This window comes from Dendrobates tinctorius, unplaced genomic scaffold (assembly GCF_039654945.1).
Source record: "Dendrobates tinctorius isolate UK_male_01 unplaced genomic scaffold, ASM3965494v1 ptg000077l, whole genome shotgun sequence".
Taxonomy (NCBI): Eukaryota; Metazoa; Chordata; class Amphibia; order Anura; family Dendrobatidae; genus Dendrobates; species Dendrobates tinctorius.
The window spans coordinates 5449954-5462396 of record NW_027361745.1 but is presented as its reverse complement, the minus strand read 5'-3'; positions in this window follow the sequence as shown (position 1 = coordinate 5462396).

Below are 12443 nucleotides of genomic sequence, written 5' to 3'. Positions count from 1 at the left end.
CTGGAGTATAATACAGGATGTAACTCAGGATCAGTAATGTATGTACAGAGTGACTGCACCAGCAGAATAGTGAGTGCAGCTCTGGAGTATAATACAGGAGGTAACTCAGGATCAGTAATGTAATGTATGTACACAGTGACTGCACCAGCAGAATAGTGAGTGCAGCTCTGGAGTATAATACAGGAGGTAACTCAGGATCAGTAATGTAATGTATGTACACAGTGACTGCACCAGCAGAATAGTGAGTGCAGCTCTGGAGTATAATACAGGATGTAACTCAGGATCAGTAATGTATGTACACAGTGACTGCACCAGCAGAATAGTGAGTGCAGCTCTGGAGTATAATACAGGATGTAACTCAGGATCAGTAATGTATGTACACAGTGACTGCACCAGCAGAATAGTGAGTTCAGCTCTGGAGTATAATACAGGAGGTAACTCAGGATCATTAATGTATGTACACAGTGACTGCACCAGCAGAATAGTGAGTGCAGCTCTGGAATATAATACAGGAGGTAACTCAGGATCAGTAATGTAATGTATGTACACAGTGACTGCACCAGCAGAATAGTGAGTGCAGCTCTGGAGTATAATACAGGATGTAACTCAGGATCAGTAATGTATGTACACAGTGACTACACCAGCAGAATAGTGAGTGCAGCTCTGGGGTATAATACAGGAGGTAACTCAGGTTCAGTAATGTAATGTATGTACACAGTGACTGCACCAGCAGAATAGTGAGTGCAGCTCTGGAGTATAATACAGGAGGTAACTCAGGATCAGTAATGTATGTACACAGTGACTACACCAGCAGAATAGTGAGTGCAGCTCTGGGGTATAATACAGGAGGTAACTCAGGTTCAGTAATGTAATGTATGTACACAGTGACTGCACCAGCAGAATAGTGAGTGCAGCTCTGGAGTATAATACAGGAGGTAACTCAGGATCAGTAATGTATGTACAGAGTGACTGCACCAGCAGAATAGTGAGTGCAGCTGTGGAGTATAATACAGGAGGTAACTCAGGATCAGTAATGTAATGTATGTACACAGTGACTGCACCAGCAGAATAGTGAGTGCAGCTCTGGAGTATAATACAGGATGTAACTCAGGATCAGTAATGTATGTACACAGTGACTGCACCAGCAGAATAGTGAGTGCAGCTCTGGAGTATAATACAGGATGTAACTCAGGATCATTAATGTATGTACACAGTGACTGCACCAGCAGAATAGTGAGTTCAGCTCTGGAGTATAATACAGGAGGTAACTCAGGATCATTAATGTATGTACACAGTGACTGCACCAGCAGAATAGTGAGTGCAGCTCTGGAATATAATACAGGAGGTAACTCAGGATCAGTAATGTAATGTATGTACACAGTGACTGCACCAGCAGAATAGTGAGTGCAGCTCTGGACTATAATACAGGATGTAACTCAGGATCAGTAATGTATGTACACAGTGACTGCACCAGCAGAATAGTGAGTGCAGCTCTGGAGTATAATACAGGAGGTAACTCAGGATCAGTAATGTATGTACACAGTGACTGCACCAGCAGAATAGTGAGTGCAGCTCTGGGGTATAATACAGGAGGTAACTCAGGATCAGTAATGTAATGTATGTACACAGTGACTGCACCAGCAGAATAGTGAGTGCAGCTCTGGAGAATAATACAGGATGTAACTCAGGATCAGTAATGTAATGTATGTACACATTGACTGCACCAGCAGAATAGTGAGTGCAGCTCTGGAGTATAATACAGGAGGTAACTCAGGATCAGTAATGTATGTACACATTGACTGCACCAGCAGAATAGTGAGTGCAGCTCTGGAGTATAATACAGGATATAACTCAGGATCAGTAATGTAATGTATGTACACAGTGACTGCACCAGCAGAATAGTGAGTGCAGCTCTGGAGTATAATACAGGATGTAACTCAGGAACAGTAATGTATGTACACAGTGACTGCACCAGCAGAATAGTGAGTGGAGCTCTGGAGTATAATACAGGATGTAACTCAGGATCAGTAATATAATGTATGTACACAGTGACTGCACCAGCAGAATAGTGAGTGCAGCTCTGGAGTATAATACAGGATGTAACTCAGGAACAGTCATGTATGTACACAGTGACTGCACCAGCAGAATAGTGAGTGCAGCTCTGGAGTATAATACAGGATGTAACTCAGGAACAGTAATGTAATGTATGTACACAGTGACTGCACTAGCAGAATAGTGAGTGCAGCTCTGGAGTATAATACGGGATGTAACTCAGGATCAGTAATGTAATGTATGTACACAGTGACTATACCAGCAGAATAGTGAGTGCAGCTCTGGGGTATAATACAGGATGTAACTCAGGATCAGTAATGTAATGTACACAGTGACTGCACCAGCAGAATAGTGAGTGCAGCTCTGGAGTATAATACAGTATGTAACTCAGGATCAGTAATGTAATGTATGTACACAGTGACTGCACCAGCAGAATAGTGAGTGCAGCTCTGGAGTATAATACAGGATGTAACTCAGGATCAGTAATGTATGTACACAGTGACTGCACCAGCAGAATAGTGAGTGCAGCTCTGGGGTATAATACAGGAGGTAACTCAGGATCAGTAATGTAATGTATGTACACAGTGACTGCACCAGCAGAATAGTGAGTGCAGCTCTGGAGTATAATACAGGAGGTAACTCAGGATCAGTAATGTAATGTATGTACACAGTGACTGCACCAGCAGAATAGTGAGTGCAGCTCTGGAGTATAATACAGGATGTAACTCAGGATCAGTAATGTATGTACACAGTGACTGCACCAGCAGAATAGTGAGTTCAGCTCTGGAGTATAATACAGAAGGTAACTCAGGATCATTAATGTATGTACACAGTGACTGCACCAGCAGAATAGTGAGTGCAGCTCTGGAATATAATACAGGAGGTAACTCAGGATCAGTAATGTAATGTATGTACACAGTGACTGCACCAGCAGAATAGTGAGTGCAGCTCTGGAGTATAATACAGGATGTAACTCAGGATCAGTAATGTATGTACACAGTGACTGCACCAGCAGAATAGTGAGTGCAGCTCTGGAGTATAATACAGGATGTAACTCAGGATCAGTAATATAATGTATGCACACAGTGACTGCACCAGCAGAATAGTGAGTGCAGCTCTGGAGTATAATACAGGATGTAACTCAGGATCAGTAATGTATGTACACAGTGACTGCACCAGCAGAATAGTGAGTGCAGCTCTGGAGTATAATACAGGATGTAACTCAGGATCAGTAAAGTATGTACACAGTGACTGCACCAGCAGAATAGTGAGTTCAGCTCTGGAGTATAATACAGGAGGTAACTCAGGATCATTAATGTATGTACACAGTGACTGCCCCAGCAGAATAGTGAGTGCAGCTCTGGAATATAATACAGGAGGTAACTCAGGATCAGTAATGTAATGTATGTACACAGTGACTGCACCAGCAGAATAGTGAGTGCAGCTCTGGAGTATAATATAGGATGTAACTCAGGATCAGTAATGTATGTACACAGTGACTGCACCAGCAGAATAGTGAGTGCAGCTCTGGAGTATAATACAGGAGGTAACTCAGGATCAGTAATGTATGTACACAGTGACTGCACCAGCAGAATAGTGAGTGCAGCTCTGGGGTATAATACAGGAGGTAACTCAGGATCAGTAATGTAATGTATGTACACAGTGACTGCACCAGCAGAATAGTGAGTGCAGCTCTGGAGTATAATGCAGGATGTAACTCAGGATCAGTAATGTATGTACAGAGTGACTGCACCAGCAGAATAGTGAGTGCAGCTCTGGAGTATAATACAGGAGGTAACTCAGGATCAGTAATGTAATGTATGTACACAGTGACTGCACCAGCAGAATAGTGAGTGCAGCTCTGGAGTATAATACAGGATGTAACTCAGGATCAGTAATGTATGTACACAGTGACTGCACCAGCAGAATAGTGAGTGCAGCTCTGGCGTATAATACAGGATGTAACTCAGGGTCAGTAATGTATGTACACAGTGACTGCACCAGCAGAATAGTGAGTTCAGCTCTGGAGTATAATACAGGAGGTAACTCAGGATCATTAATGTATGTACACAGTGACTGCACCAGCAGAATAGTGAGTGCAGCTCTGGAATATAATACAGGAGGTAACTAAGGATCAGTAATGTAATGTATGTACACAGTGACTGCACCAGCAGAATAGTGAGTGCAGCTCTGGAGTATAATACAGGATGTAACTCAGGATCAGTTATGTATGTACACAGTGACTGCACCAGCAGAATAGTGAGTGCAGCTCTGGAGTATAATACAGGAGGTAACTCAGGATCAGTAATGTATGTACACAGTGACTGCACCAGCAGAATAGTGAGTGCAGCTCTGGGGTATAATACAGGAGGTAACTCAGGATCAGTAATGTAATGTATGTACACAGTGACTGCACCAGCAGAATAGTGAGTGCAGCTCTGGAGTATAATACAGGATGTAACTCAGGATCAGTAATGTATGTACACAGTGACTGCACCAGCAGAATAGTGAGTGCAGCTCTGGAGTATAATACAGGAGGTAACTCAGGATCAGTAATATAATGTATGTACACAGTGACTGCACCAGCAGAATAGTGAGTGCAGCTCTGGAGTATAATACAGGATGTAACTCAGGATCAGTAATGTATGTACACAGTGACTGCACCAGCAGAATAGTGAGTGCAGCTCATGAGTATAATACAGGATGTAACTCAGGATCAGTAAAGTATGTACACAGTGACTGCACCAGCAGAATAGTGAGTTCAGCTCTGGAGTATAATACAGGAGGTAACTCAGGATCATTAATGTATGTACACAGTGACTGCCCCAGCAGAATAGTGAGTGCAGCTCTGGAATATAATACAGGAGGTAACTCAGGATCAGTAATGTAATGTATGTACACAGTGACTGCACCAGCAGAATAGTGAGTGCAGCTCTGGAGTATAATATAGGATGTAACTCAGGATCAGTAATGTATGTACACAGTGACTGCACCAGCAGAATAGTGAGTGCAGCTCTGGAGTATAATACAGGAGGTAACTCAGGATCAGTAATGTATGTACACAGTGACTGCACCAGCAGAATAGTGAGTGCAGCTCTGGGGTATAATACAGGAGGTAACTCAGGATCAGTAATGTAATGTATGTACACAGTGACTGCACCAGCAGAATAGTGAGTGCAGCTCTGGAGTATAATGCAGGATGTAACTCAGGATCAGTAATGTATGTACAGAGTGACTGCACCAGCAGAATAGTGAGTGCAGCTCTGGAGTATAATACAGGAGGTAACTCAGGATCAGTAATGTAATGTATGTACACAGTGACTGCACCAGCAGAATAGTGAGTGCAGCTCTGGAGTATAATACAGGATGTAACTCAGGATCAGTAATGTATGTACACAGTGACTGCACCAGCAGAATAGTGAGTGCAGCTCTGGAGTATAATACAGGATGTAACTCAGGGTCAGTAATGTATGTACACAGTGACTGCACCAGCAGAATAGTGAGTTCAGCTCTGGAGTATAATACAGGAGGTAACTCAGGATCATTAATGTATGTACACAGTGACTGCACCAGCAGAATAGTGAGTGCAGCTCTGGAATATAATACAGGAGGTAACTCAGGATCAGTAATGTAATGTATGTACACAGTGACTGCACCAGCAGAATAGTGAGTGCAGCTCTGGAGTATAATACAGGATGTAACTCAGGATCAGTTATGTATGTACACAGTGACTGCACCAGCAGAATAGTGAGTGCAGCTCTGGAGTATAATACAGGAGGTAACTCAGGATCAGTAATGTATGTACACAGTGACTGCACCAGCAGAATAGTGAGTGCAGCTCTGGGGTATAATACAGGAGGTAACTCAGGATCAGTAATGTAATGTATGTACACAGTGACTGCACCAGCAGAATAGTGAGTGCAGCTCTGGAGTATAATACAGGATGTAACTCAGGATCAGTAATGTAATGTATGTACACATTGACTGCACCAGCAGAATAGTGAGTGCAGCTCTGGAGTATAATACAGGAGGTAACTCAGGATCAGTAATGTATGTACACATTGACTTCACCAGCAGAATAGTGAGTGCAGCTCTGGGGTATAATACAGGAGGTAACTCAGGATCAGTAATGTAATGTATGTACACATTGACTGCACCAGCAGAATAGTGAGTGCAGCTCTGGAGTATAATACAGGATGTAACTCAGGATCAGTAATGTAATGTATGTACACAGTGACTGCACCAGCAGAATAGTTAGTGCAGCTCTGGAGTATAATACAGGATGTAACTCAGGAACAGTAATGTATGTACACAGTGACTGCACCAGCAGAATAGTGAGTGCAGCTCTGGAGTATAATACAGGATGTAACTCAGGATCAGTAATATAATGTATGTACACAGTGACTGCACCAGCAGAATAGTGAGTGCAGCTCTGGAGTATAATACAGGATGTAACTCAGGAACAGTAATGTATGTACACAGTGACTGCACCAGCAGAATAGTGAGTGCAGCTCTGGAGTATAATACAGGATGTAACTCAGGAACAGTAATGTAATGTATGTACACAGTGACTGCACCAGCAGAATAGTGAGTGCAGCTCTGGAGTATAATACAGGATGTAACTCAGGATCAGTAATGTAATGTACACAGTGACTGCACCAGCAGAATAGTGAGTGCAGCTCTGGAGTATAATACAGGATGTAACTCAGGATCAGTAATGTAATGTATGTACACAGTGACTGCACCAGCAGAATAGTGAGTGCAGCTCTGGAGTATAATACAGGATGTAACTCAGGATCAGTAATGTATGTACACAGTGACTGCACCAGCAGAATAGTGAGTGCAGCTCTGGGGTATAATACAGGAGGTAACTCAGGATCAGTAATGTAATGTATGTACACAGTGACTGCACCAGCAGAATAGTGAGTGCAGCTCTGGAGTATAATACAGGATGTAACTCAGTATCAGTAATGTAATGTACACAGTGACTGCACCAGCAGAATAGTGAGTGCAGCTCTGGAGTATAATACAGGATGTAACTCAGGATCAGTAATGAAATGTATGTACACAGTGACTGCACCAGCAGACTAGTGAGTGCAGCTCTGGAAGTATAATACAGGATGTAACTCAGGAACAGTAATGTATGTACACAGTGACTATACCAGCAGAATAGTGAGTGCAGCTCTGGGTATAATACAGGAGGTAACTCAGGAACAGTAATGTATGTACACAGTGACTATACCAGCAGAATAGTGAGTGCAGCTCTGGGGTATAATACAGGATGTAACTCAGGATCAGTAATGTATGTAAACAGTGACTGCACCAGCAGAATAGTGAGTGCAGCTCTGGGGTATAATACAGGAGGTAACTCAGGATCAGTAATGTAATGTATGTACACAGTGACTGCACCAGCAGAATAGTGAGTGCAGCTCTGGAGTATAATACAGGATGTAACTCAGGATCAGTAATGTAATGTACACAGTGACTGCACCAGCAGAATAGTGAGTGCAGCTCTGGAGTATAATACAGGATGTAACTCAGGATCAGTAACGTAATGTATGTGCACAGTGACTGCACCAGCAGAATAGTGAGTGCAGCTCTGGAGTATAATACAGGATGTAACTCAGGATCAGTAATGTAATGTATGTACACAGTGACTGCACCAGCAGAATAGTGAGTGCAGCTCTGGAGTATAATACAGGATGTAACACAGGATCAGTAATGTGATGTATGTACACAGTGAATGCACCAGCAGAATAGTGAGTGCAGATCTGTAGTATAATACAGGATGTAACTCAGGATCAGTAATGTAATGTATGTACACAGTGACTGCACCAGCAGAATAGTGAGTGCAGCTCTGGAGTATAATACAGGATGTAACTCAGGATCAGTAATGTAATGTATGTATACAGTGACTGCACCAGCAGAATAGTGAGTGCAGCTCTGGAGTATAATACAGGATGTAACTCAGGATCAGTAATGTATGTGCAGTATAGTATACAGTATAACATCTAACGCATACAGTAGATTACCTACAGCATATACAATCATAATGTTGAAGTATTATTCTACCCTATGCACTTCAGATATTACAGTATAGTATTTTATAGATGCATTACTAATATATATATATACACACACACCAAGAGGCAGCGCTTACATCCACATCAATAGGAGACAGCCCGCAGCAGGTGTCAGGATAGTGGCTGATGTATATGACATGTGTGGAGCAGGCAGCACACAGAGGAGGTCAGTGATGGAGGAGGAGCTGACGGACACTGACAGCACACACAGGACACAGCAGCCATGTCACTACCTGGCTGCAGCCGATGACTCTGGTAAGGTAGCGTACGTCCTCCAGCAGCAGCCCTAGGACCCGGCTCCGCAGCCGCGGTGTCTCCTCTCAGTCCCCACTCCCCCCCGTGCTCATCAGTCTGTGGAGCGCCCCCCGCACCAGTCCCGCTGCCCAAGTCTTCCCTATTTCCGGCCTGTGTCACTGGTGGGAGGATCCCCGGCTCCAACCGAGTGCTCGGGTGTGACTGCACATAGCGACAGCACAGACGGTGACAGTGTGTACGGACACAGGCTCAGCGACAATATATATACAGCCACGGCGACAGTACAGCCAAAATCTGCTGCTGCAGCTGCACTGTGCCTCCTCCGTGGCCGCGCTTCTCCCACAGAGGAGAGGAATTGCTGCTGCCGCACCGCCCCCACACATGTGCCGCCTGGGGCGGACCGCCCCCCCACGCTACGCCACTGCTGCAAACCCTTTCCACCATTTACCCAGATGAAAACAAAAAGCTAATAGTGGAAAGGATAACAGCACTCCTCCAGGAAGACTTGGAGTACCACATGATTAAGAAACCCCAAAGGAGAAACCCTCCAAAGCTGAGAGGCTCTCAAGTCCCCAACCGTTCATACTCCAAGGACCGTACCTTCACCAGGTCACCTAGGATGTTACTACAAACCTCTTCCAATGGGAGGATTTTGCTTCTCATCGACACTAAACACCGTGCATTCAAGTGAAAAACCTAACCACTGTACTATCTAGAAATAAAGTGGTTCTGTCACTGCCACCAAGGTCTCTGAAAGCCCCATAGGCCCATTCAGTGTAAGAGAGGTGAATCAGCTGAGGCCAGCCCAAGGAAGCACCCACCCGCTTGTAGACCTCTACATTGAAGTAACACCGAAGCAGGAAGTGCTCCATACTTTCCAGCATAATTCTCTAGATGGCAGTTCCTGCACTTCAGGTTGTACCTCACATATAGGCTACCATGCAAACAATGCCAAGTCAAGTCAAAAAAATTTGAGGGATCCTACTTGAATTCAAAAGCCGTAATTCTATATCCAGATCCCGACTTGGGCAGTCACTGAGGACCAGAGATTTTTGGAAATGTGTTGACAAGACCTTCTTATCAAGTAGTTTCCTTGACAGAGTTCTTACCTCCCACACCCCCAAGCCCCACTGGCGGATTGCCTTCAGAAGCGATGTAACACAAACCAAGAGATGCCCGTGCGGTAAGTGAAGATCCTTCACACGCCCTCCCATCTCCAATTCCTGGAAGAAAGGCTGAAACTGGGTCGCCCTCGTTCGCCCAGGGCAGTGGGGTACTCGGGACCGGGCCGGTGTCAAAGCGGGAATGTGTCACAGCAGCGGTGACCCGGTCCGTGGCCCTGGGCGCTCAATATCAATGGCGGTGATGTTAATGATGTTAGAGTTTATTAGAATAGTTTGTGATGCCACCCGTGGTATTTGGCAAGTAAGGTGTTGAGCCAACGCTGCGTGCAGATCCACTGGGACTGATGGTGTGGTGCAGCAGAGATGGTGTAGCTCCCCACAGGTGGAGCTGTAGTCCCTGGGCAGTGTAGGTGCAATGGATGAGGAGAGGCGCAGGAGGGTATAGATGTTGTGACCCAGGTGTAGCGGTGCTGGAATAACTGGAGGACACCAGGGTGTGCGGTTCTAAAGCTTTACTCACTGTTTGCAGTTCACCCACACGCCTGCCTCCGTACTGTGTTCTCCGGGTCAGGGCTCCAGCCAAACTCCAGGCAGATAGGGTTCTCCCCTCCACACTCCGCCAATATGTACCTTCACTGAACGACTCCTCCAACGCGCCTTTAGGTGCGAAGCACTACAGTACTTAGTTACCCTGGAATGCCTCTCTCTCTGTTCCTAGTCTTTACTTTTATGGCAGACAGCTGTAGCCTGCTTCGGGGACTCCTCACTGCGCCCCAGCTCTCTATTCAGTTTCTGTTGTGTCCCAAGTCTATGATGGGAGCAAGGCGTTAGCGGCTCACTACTCCTCCGGTGTCTGTTGCCAGACATAAAGATCCAATCAACCTTGGGGACCGGGACCCGGCCTTTACGCTTTCTGGACTGGAAGGGTTCTCTCTCTCTCTCAACCTGCTTCTCACTGTCCTTCTATTCTCCTTCGTTCCGTTCTGTTCTATCTCTCTTATGGAATCTGTAGTCTCAGTCAATGTCTCTTCCTCCTTCTCTTCCTTCCCGTGCCAGCTGGCCCAGCTCACTGGGGCAGCTGCAGCACTCCTTCCTCCATCCCTTCTTCCAGGGATCCCCCACTCCTCACTGAGTGGCTGTCCTCTCCTACTCCACCTTCCGCCTTCTGCGGACTCCCTGACATCCTACACTTTCCCTCTCTTTTATAGCTAACTCCACCCACCTCCCCAGCACCTCTCATTTTATGAAGCCAGGGACCACAAAAGGCATCCTTTGACCTTTCCAGCATAAAGCATGGATGGGTCCCTGCTGAACTATCCTGTGTGTGGGGTGTAGGTGTGGAGTGCGTTCGGGAGTTCCCACCTTACCTGGATGGCGGGGCACCACACCTTAGGAGAATGTGCAGTACCTCTGTGGCGACTGAAACCTCAGGGGCGCCACATACCTCCCCGTTAAACACAGCATGTCCGCGGGCTGTAAGACAACAAAAAGTACAATACAGGAACACACAAAAATTCTAAATGCTGTTTAACAATACTTATCTATCCTTCCTACTGTAGGAGGCACATTTCTTAAACGTTACAAAGAGGCTAACTTCCTATCTTAGCATCAAAAATTTACTTAAGTGCAATTCTCAATTCAAAGTGCTATACTCAACACATTTTCTTTATTACATTTTCTATCAATTATTCTTTGTCTTTCTCTCTTTTCTACTGGACGCAAGACACTGACCATCTACACTTGGCCTGTCACCTGTCACTTTCAATTATTCAGTCTTTGTTCAATTCTCACATTCTATCTCAAAACTTTTCTAATTCTCTGTATCAAATATTCTATAAAAGACATTTTCTTTTCATAAGACACAACATTATCAAATACTTTTTCATAAAACATTCAAAATTCTTGTAAGGTGCTGAACACTGCTCCTAGCCGGGACTTCTTGCAGTGTCCCTTGAGGTAGACATCATTCTTCGAAAAGTGTCCACTCAAAAACATTATCTTTGCAAAGTGTCTCTATGTAGAACTTGACATTTCCTTCGCAAAGAGTCTTTATATGTGAAAACAAGAGAGGGCACCTAAAGAGGTGCAAACTATTTACAATAAAGTTTTGGATCATACAGCGTTCATGACCTCCACAGTTCCTTTTGTCGAAAAACACTGCCAATCAAAAGCAGGGCAACAAAAGTGCTACCGGAAAAACATGATAGCAAACAGGCACAACTGGTGCAAATAAAACCCTGGGCAACGAGATTTGAAAAGTATAATCCTTAATGCTGATCCCCTCATGGGGTTCTGGAAGTTGAATTGGAACTGTTACCAGATTCAAAGCAGTCGTTGGTAATTCTTAAGTACTCCTCTTCCTCACGCCTGGTATGGTACTGCGGCGCCACCTTCAGGGGTTCCGGTGTTCCCCCACAAGGACTGGTATCCCAGTCCCAGACCAGATCTAGCACGACCTGGCCTGCCGTTGCGACCGTGGTGCACCCCAGGGCCTTCCCTGTTGTCAGGACATCAGACGTACCTGTGGCCTCCTGGTGGTGTGATCTCTGCTCCGGTGCAGCGGTGGCAGTCACCACAGATGTAGGCCCCTCCTGGGCATGCGGCCTGCTCAGTCTCCATAAGGCCTCATGCCTCAGTCGCAGACGGCACGTCAGCTGGGCGATTTCGTCCTTCAGCTGCTGGCGGTTCATCTGTGATCGGGTCGGAGTCTTCAGCTATGGCGCCAGGGAGATCCGTTTCCCCGCGCTCAACAGGCCTCCTTCCCTCACTCTCCAAAATGGCATTCTGCCATCATTCTTCCTGCCTTGGCCCCTTTCCCGCCACCGGCTTCTTCTGTCCCTCCTTCCGGGGGAGGCGTCTCCTTCCAGCGCCTCCATACCAAGCCAGTAGACGAACCCCTCGGGGGGTGGGCCATGCATCAGCCACATAG